Source organism: Diadema setosum, chromosome 4 (genome assembly GCF_964275005.1).
Source record: "Diadema setosum chromosome 4, eeDiaSeto1, whole genome shotgun sequence".
NCBI lineage: Eukaryota > Metazoa > Echinodermata > Echinoidea > Diadematoida > Diadematidae > Diadema > Diadema setosum.
The window spans coordinates 12,704,568-12,711,956 of NC_092688.1; positions in this window are offsets into that span (position 1 = coordinate 12,704,568).

Sequence of the window (7,389 nt, forward strand, 5' to 3'; positions counted from 1 at the left end):
GACCAAGCTTCATTGAGTTCAGGGGTAATTGTAGAATTTATTTTAGAACTGATTGTTAGGAATTATGACCTTGTCCTCATTATGTTGGCAAATCTGACTGCCACGCCATATCGTGAGAAAGATTTGATGGAACTAGATAATTTCAATTTCAAATGCACAAGAAGTTTGGCAAATTAAGACACAAACATTAACTTCATAATGGAATGCCTTGCCAATTTTGGATCAGTAGAATTTAGCAATTCAGAGGCTTTTGGTTATTTTGCAACCTGAATAGATATTGATATGTGGCGAAAATAGGGCTAAAGTAAGAGAAAAGTTTATATACTACCTAATGACAGTGATAGATAGAAGTTATTAAAAAATGCATCATGAGTTCACAAAAATTTGGTATTTAACTCATTCTCTATGGGAACCTGGCAGCATGTGTATTAAATCTATGGGGATTTCAGAATTCAGCATAGAAAGGGTTAATTTGATGGGCATCATTTTCAGATCATTTTAGCAGATCAGACACAGTTTTACTAGTGCAGAGAAAGATGCATGACAGTGTTGTTTTCCCCACTCATTTTGTACTTCCAGACTTATATTAAGGTTTTGTCCTATTAAATGTAGTGTGACAATCAGCAATCAGATATCATCAATACTGTTATTTCATTCCATCAGTCAAGAATCAATTTTCATCAGTACGTTTACTTGACTTTAGCAACCAGAATAGGCAATGTGCCAAAAGAGCAGGCAGTCTAGTACAATGTAATCGTGGCATATGACAGGATCCAGAATTTTGTCTAGTTAAAATGCCAGATGCCAGAATCTATGTACCATTGGTCACAAGGCAGCTTGTGTGACGACACTGTTACTTTAATACTCCAGTACTGACTGGTGCATTGTGTAAATATTCACACAATGTTGTACGTAATGTTTCCTTCTTCCGTGTGTACTTTGCCTCTGTATTCAAAATGTTCAGTAAAAAGGGAAATCAAGATGGATAGATAGATAGATAGATATAGATAGATAGATAGATAAATAGATAGATAGATAGATAGATAGATAGATAGATAGATAGATGGATAGATAGATAGCTAGATAGATAGATAGATAGCTAGATAGATGGATAGATAGATAGATAGATAGATAGATATAGATCAACTGATAGTTTGATTCATATATTGATTGGTTGTTTGGTTGGTTAGTTGGTTGATTGATTGATTGATTGATTGATTGATTGATTGATTGATTGATTAATTGATTGATTGATTGATTGATTGATTGATTGATTGATCGATTGTTTGATTGATTGATTGATTGATTGATTGTTTGATTGATTGATTGATTGATTGATTGATTTCAAATAGAAAGATAGGTAGTGTGATAAAATAGATAAATAGGTTGGTAGATTTGTAGATGTTAAAAGATTGATAGGTAAGTAGATAAATTGCTGTGGCCGGAGAGTGGGGAATATGGAGATATGCAGACTTAGAATTCTATGGTATCACTAGAAAAGTTAAAAGCCGATGAGCAATTGTTCAGTACATACATCAAATTAAAGAAATAGATTGAAAATTATTCAAATTCATGAAATTCTTCCATCGATGTAGGGCAATTTGTTAATCAGTTGCAATAGAATAGTTGAATATGTATGGTTGTCTGCTGACCTAGTCAACTGAATGCACGTCTCTGTAAGAAATTAATTTGCATTACATATATCATTTACTGGTTTTAGAATGCTTGCAGTGCAATAATAGATGTTTTTACAGTGCCCAGTGCCCTATATGCCCTTATGTTTGTAGAACTTTGTTTTATAGTGTTTTGTTAAAATTTTGTGATAAAAAAAAAATGTTGTAAAGAACAGCTTCCTTTACCAGTTTTGTTCTGTCAAAAGTGTAATGATAAAGACTGACATTGCAATGAAATTATCTCCATGCAAGAAAGCAACTATCAACATGAAATTGATGGAAGAAGTACTCTTATAATGTTTAGAATGGTCATTTTGATGCTGTTTTTTTTTTTTTTTTTTTTTTTTTGCGGTATTGGGAAGAATGGGGCAGTCTACATTCTGCATTGTCCAAGGATATACCACAGTGCACATACTGACAAAGATATAGTGGTTCATCACTAGATTGTTGTTGTTGTTGTAGTTGTTGTTGTTGTTTTGTATGTGTAAATCAGTTGCTTTCTTTGAAATGTGTATTAAAGTCATAGAATGTATACATTGTACCGTCATGCAGGGGTCAGAAATCTGATTCAGTTTCTAGATTTGAGAGTTCCTTCTTAGCTCAAAGTGCAATACTACATTCTTTCATGCAATGTGGTGACTGAGTGGAAGAATACTATTTGCTGATTCTTCAAGTCCTCACCTTTTACCTTTGTTTGATGCCTATGCATGGGTTTTGATATTTCAAGTTTAATGATAGTACATGTACTCAGTACAGTGTACTCTCTTTATGGTAGTTTTTTTTTGGCAAAAAAAATTTAAACATTTAAGTAGAGGGATAATTTATTTACATTTATAGTGTTCACTAGGTTGAAAGAAAAATAAGCATGGCTCTGTAATTATGTCCATTATTTTTTTTTTTCTCTCTCTCCTCTTTGAAACTACATCAGAGGGGAGGGTTCTTCTTTACCGTTATCAGGTTGCATAATACATATGTACATATTTAGTGTAATTTGTGCCATAAATCTGAGCTGGAAAGTAAATGTGTGAACATATACCTCATATTCGCAGCAGTTACATCAGCAATGATTAAAGTGCAATTTGTTTCATGAAGTTGCTACAGTTGATAATTGCAGTCTGGCTCTATCATGGAAAAATAGTCCTAATGTTGAATTTGCGGTTGCAAATCAGCTATTTTAAATTAACTGAGCAAAGTATGAATTATTTATGTCAGATATCAAAAAAACAATTATCTACATGGCACCTTAGCCCGACCAGACGCCGTGCAAAGCACGGCTATTTATACAGCGACTGGGCTGTGTATAGTTACATGGCATCCCAAATTACATAGTCTGAATACAGATGCTTTCATATTCTTTTATTAGTGGTGTTGCAGCTTGACCTGAATTGATCGTGAAGTTTTCAGTTTTACTATGCAGAACAGGTTGCCGCAAGGTTACGCATGCTTGGAATGAAACATATAAAATTGAGACTATAAACCTATATTCTGTGCATATAATAAGCCCTATTAAAAAAACAACAACTGTATGAGCTGAATATGTAATGCCACAAAAGAAGAGAGTAAGTCACATTAAATGCATGTTGAATCCATTGTGGATTATAAATCATATCACTGGAAAAAAAAAGCATAACATAGTCATGAAGTCACATAAAGCCTGCAGTTATTCTGAGTGTGATGAATTGACTGCAGATCTATTCCTTTTCTTGTAGAACACAGGTACTTAACTTATTCATTACAGCTGTAGTGCAATTACCCGCAGTGTATATGTAAGGTCACATTCTAACTGCAGAAAATATTAAAAGTACAAAGGTTGCATTGTCACATATACCAGTGCTGTTATCTATCATACTGTATATGCTGTTATTTTCGCAAATGAGGTCATAGACATTTTCACGAGATGTTGTTTTCGCGGTCCAACTGAGATTCGCGAAAATTAAACCTTCGCGAAAATAACAGCTTGTACAATATTATGTTCTTACAAGTGGTCCATGAATGTGTTCATTTATTCTTAACATGTCTTTGACTTAATTTTGGATTTTAAAAAAATTATAATAATAATCTTGAGATAGGGCCTACATGAACTCTTAGAAATTGCCATAAGATAGGGTATCATATGAAGTCCTCAAAAGCAATTAACAAAGCAAGTGATTGCTTTGTTTACATTTGAGTAGGTTACATTTAGGTCTACGTATAAGCACATTTCTATTCGAAAGGGCCGCATTTATTAGATTTTTTTTTCTGTCACATTGTAGTCTTTAAGAAAGGGAGCAAGTAATTGATTATAGAGATTAGTGTTCCAAACACTCAAGACTAATAGCAAACAAACATGGTCATATACCATGCATGTGCAGCCTTGTTTCACAAATAGAATTAAGCCCAGCTGGACCAAAGAATTTTGGAAACAATTTCAAGTGATTGCATAGCATCCCTCCATTCCAGCAAATGTATTTCAAGGTTATTTTATCAAATTTAATCATGATAATAATCATCATCATTATCATTATCATTATTTTGCACTATGTAAAGTCATTGAAACTACCAGGTTGATACAATTATTTCAATATCATGTTTCAGACAAGGTATAATAGTAACAGATAGGGCTTATCCAGAGGGAGTAAAACTTTTAATCCGTTCCATATGGGAACCTGGTGGCCTGTGTATTAAGTCTGTGGGGATTTCAGAATCCAGAAGTGAACAGGTTAATGCATTCCTTCCAGTCAGTATCTATCTGATGCATTTAGGCATCATGTTGATTTCTGAGAGGGATGTGTTTGAAAGTGTCAACGACGGACATCTTTCATAGTTTCAATGCTGTAATGAAATTGGAATATTTGTTTTTAGTTGTTCTTTGGGTATGTATAGCTATATCTAAAGCTCTCTGTATTAATCATGGAGTGAAACACTCCCAAGATGTGTACGATACAATATATAAGTTGTATGTATAGATGTAGCTCGCAGCTGAAATTTGTCTATTTTCAATAAAGTAATGATGCAGACTACATGTGAATCTGTTGTGATCTATCATTGTCATCCTCCTTTATACTTGGACATGCCAGTCACTCAACATATCCTCGGTTATCATGAAATGTGATTTTTGCTTATGAGTGGGTCATTCTTTTTCTACTGGTAAGCCACACCCATGCACACACACACACACACACACACACATATATATATATATATATATATATATATATATATATATATATATATATATATATATATATATATATATGTATATGTATATATATATATATGTATATGTATATGTATATATATATATATATATATATATATACATTATTACATATATTAGAGAGAGAGAGAGAGAGAGAGAGAGAGATAGATATACACATATATTACTGTGCACTCCTGTTATAATGAACATGGTTTTAACGAAATTCTGGTTACAATGAAGTAAAAATTCAGGCCCAAATATTACCCGCTCTATATTTTCCATTGTTTGTTTGTTATAATGGGAGGCGACCGTATACATATTTTATATTTCATTTATTCTGTATAGAGGTAAGTACAACAATGCTCAAAGGTCATCAAACGAGAACCATGCGTCCACACACATGCACACAAATGACTACCTGGTATCTTGGCATGTCAAGGGGTTTCCTAAACAGTGTGCATAATTATTATGTGGACTTTGTACCATTTCAATCACCCTGAGAGGAGAAAAGTAATCCAAGGAGCCAGTCACCAACATTCTGTGATGTTTACATAAGTCTCATAGTCTTCTGATGAACTCTTTGAGTACCAGTATTGCGTATCTGAGGTACAGGGACAGAGAACTGTCCAGTTACATCAAATCATTCCATGTTGCATTTTATGTCAAGTCAAGATTTACAAATGGCATATAAAACTGTGTTCGTATAACATTACAAAACTTGATGGCATTGCAGCTTCATATTGGAAAGATTGACAACATGTATTGCTAACTCTCTGAAGTGGAACAATATTGCATTGGTTTTTTGAAATCATAATTTAAGGCAAGTAAGTCTTCACTAAAGAACAAGTCCACCTTCATATACATGTGGATTGAGTGAATGCAACGATATTAGTAGAACACATCAATGAAAGTTTGAGGAAAACCCAACACTCCGTTCAAAAGTTATGAATTTTTAAAGTATCTGCGCAATCACTGCTGGATGAGGAGACTACTACAGTGTATGATGTCACATGCGTAGAACGATATAATGAAAATAAAAAGAGAATTTCATAAAACTTTACTTTTTGAATAAAGTGCACATTTCTTCGACTCGTTACTGACGTATGTTAAGGGTAATATTATTCCCCTTGCCTTCTGAAAGAGAGACGTCGAGTGTTCTTTTGTTATGCAAGAAAATTGAAAATATGTTGAATTTTCTTTATACTTTCTTTATATCGTTGTACACATGTGACATCACAAACTATAGTAGTCTTTCCATCAAGCTGTGACTGAGCAGAAACTTTAAAAATTCATAACTTTTGAACGGATTGTCCGATTTTCCTCAAACTCTCAGTGATGTGTTCTACTAAGATTGCTGCATTCACTCAACCCACATGTCTATGAAGATGAACTTGTCCTTTAAGTCTTGATATCAACATGAAATACAGTATATTATATAGATGCTATTGCACAAATTATGAATCATTCATATTTTTCATATCAACTCTATACTCAACAGTATCTAAGAGTCCATGCTAGTTGTATAGTCTTGAAGCACAAATAATTAAAAGCCAGTTCCCATAACATCTACCTCAGGTATGAGGGTAGACTTCAGGTACATTTGTAAAATCTATGTCTGGCTGTGTGTTGAACTCTACAACACAAACTGCCTGTTATTGATACTTTCAGTTGCCATAGCAGCATGTTTACATGCATAGTCACTAGGATTTTGTGTCCTGGGAGTTCCTGGTTAAGCTGAAATACATGAACCAGCAAACTGCATTTATACTGCAAATATCCTGGCAGCTGGAATCATTTGATCTACATTGTATACATTCCATAGATTATGTTTCAACTCATGATAAGAATCTATGGTAGATACTTTGAAAAGTATACATGTGGGATGAATTTGGTACCTATATCATATAATCTATGTAACATTTCACAGCTTGCTTACACAGAATTTGATTTTCTACCTTGTGTTACACATCTTGAATTCTATGAAGTATAAAATGAATGCCATGTTTTCGTAGTATGTACATAATAAATTTATGTATTGCACAGTAAAATTTGACAATCCCCTGTGGTACCTACATCTATCGGTACCTTGCTTTTCCATGTCAAAACAAATGGTAAAGTTTAAGAAACTCAGTGCACTCTGACTGTATATCTGTTATCCTGTAGATACTGATTGTATTATTCAAGTAATGTGAAATAATGCTTTAATATCATGAGTTAGAAAACTTTATGTTTTACTATATCCTGAGATATTGCGTGTAATAACCAAGACAGTTTGGAAAAAAAAAAAATATATATATATATAATTATATACGGTGTATTTGAAATGAGTTGACTGCTGACAACACAAAATCAGCCAATGTTTCACAGCTGCCTTTAGCTAAATTCTCATTGATATAACTTGTGGAATCCGCAGTGAGCCATCAATTCACCCACACTATTGGTATGTCTTTAAAGAGAAGCAGTTTCAATCCTTCAATCATGTAAAATGAATGTGTGAGAAACACAATGAGGGTTTGAACCAGTGAGATATAAAAACAA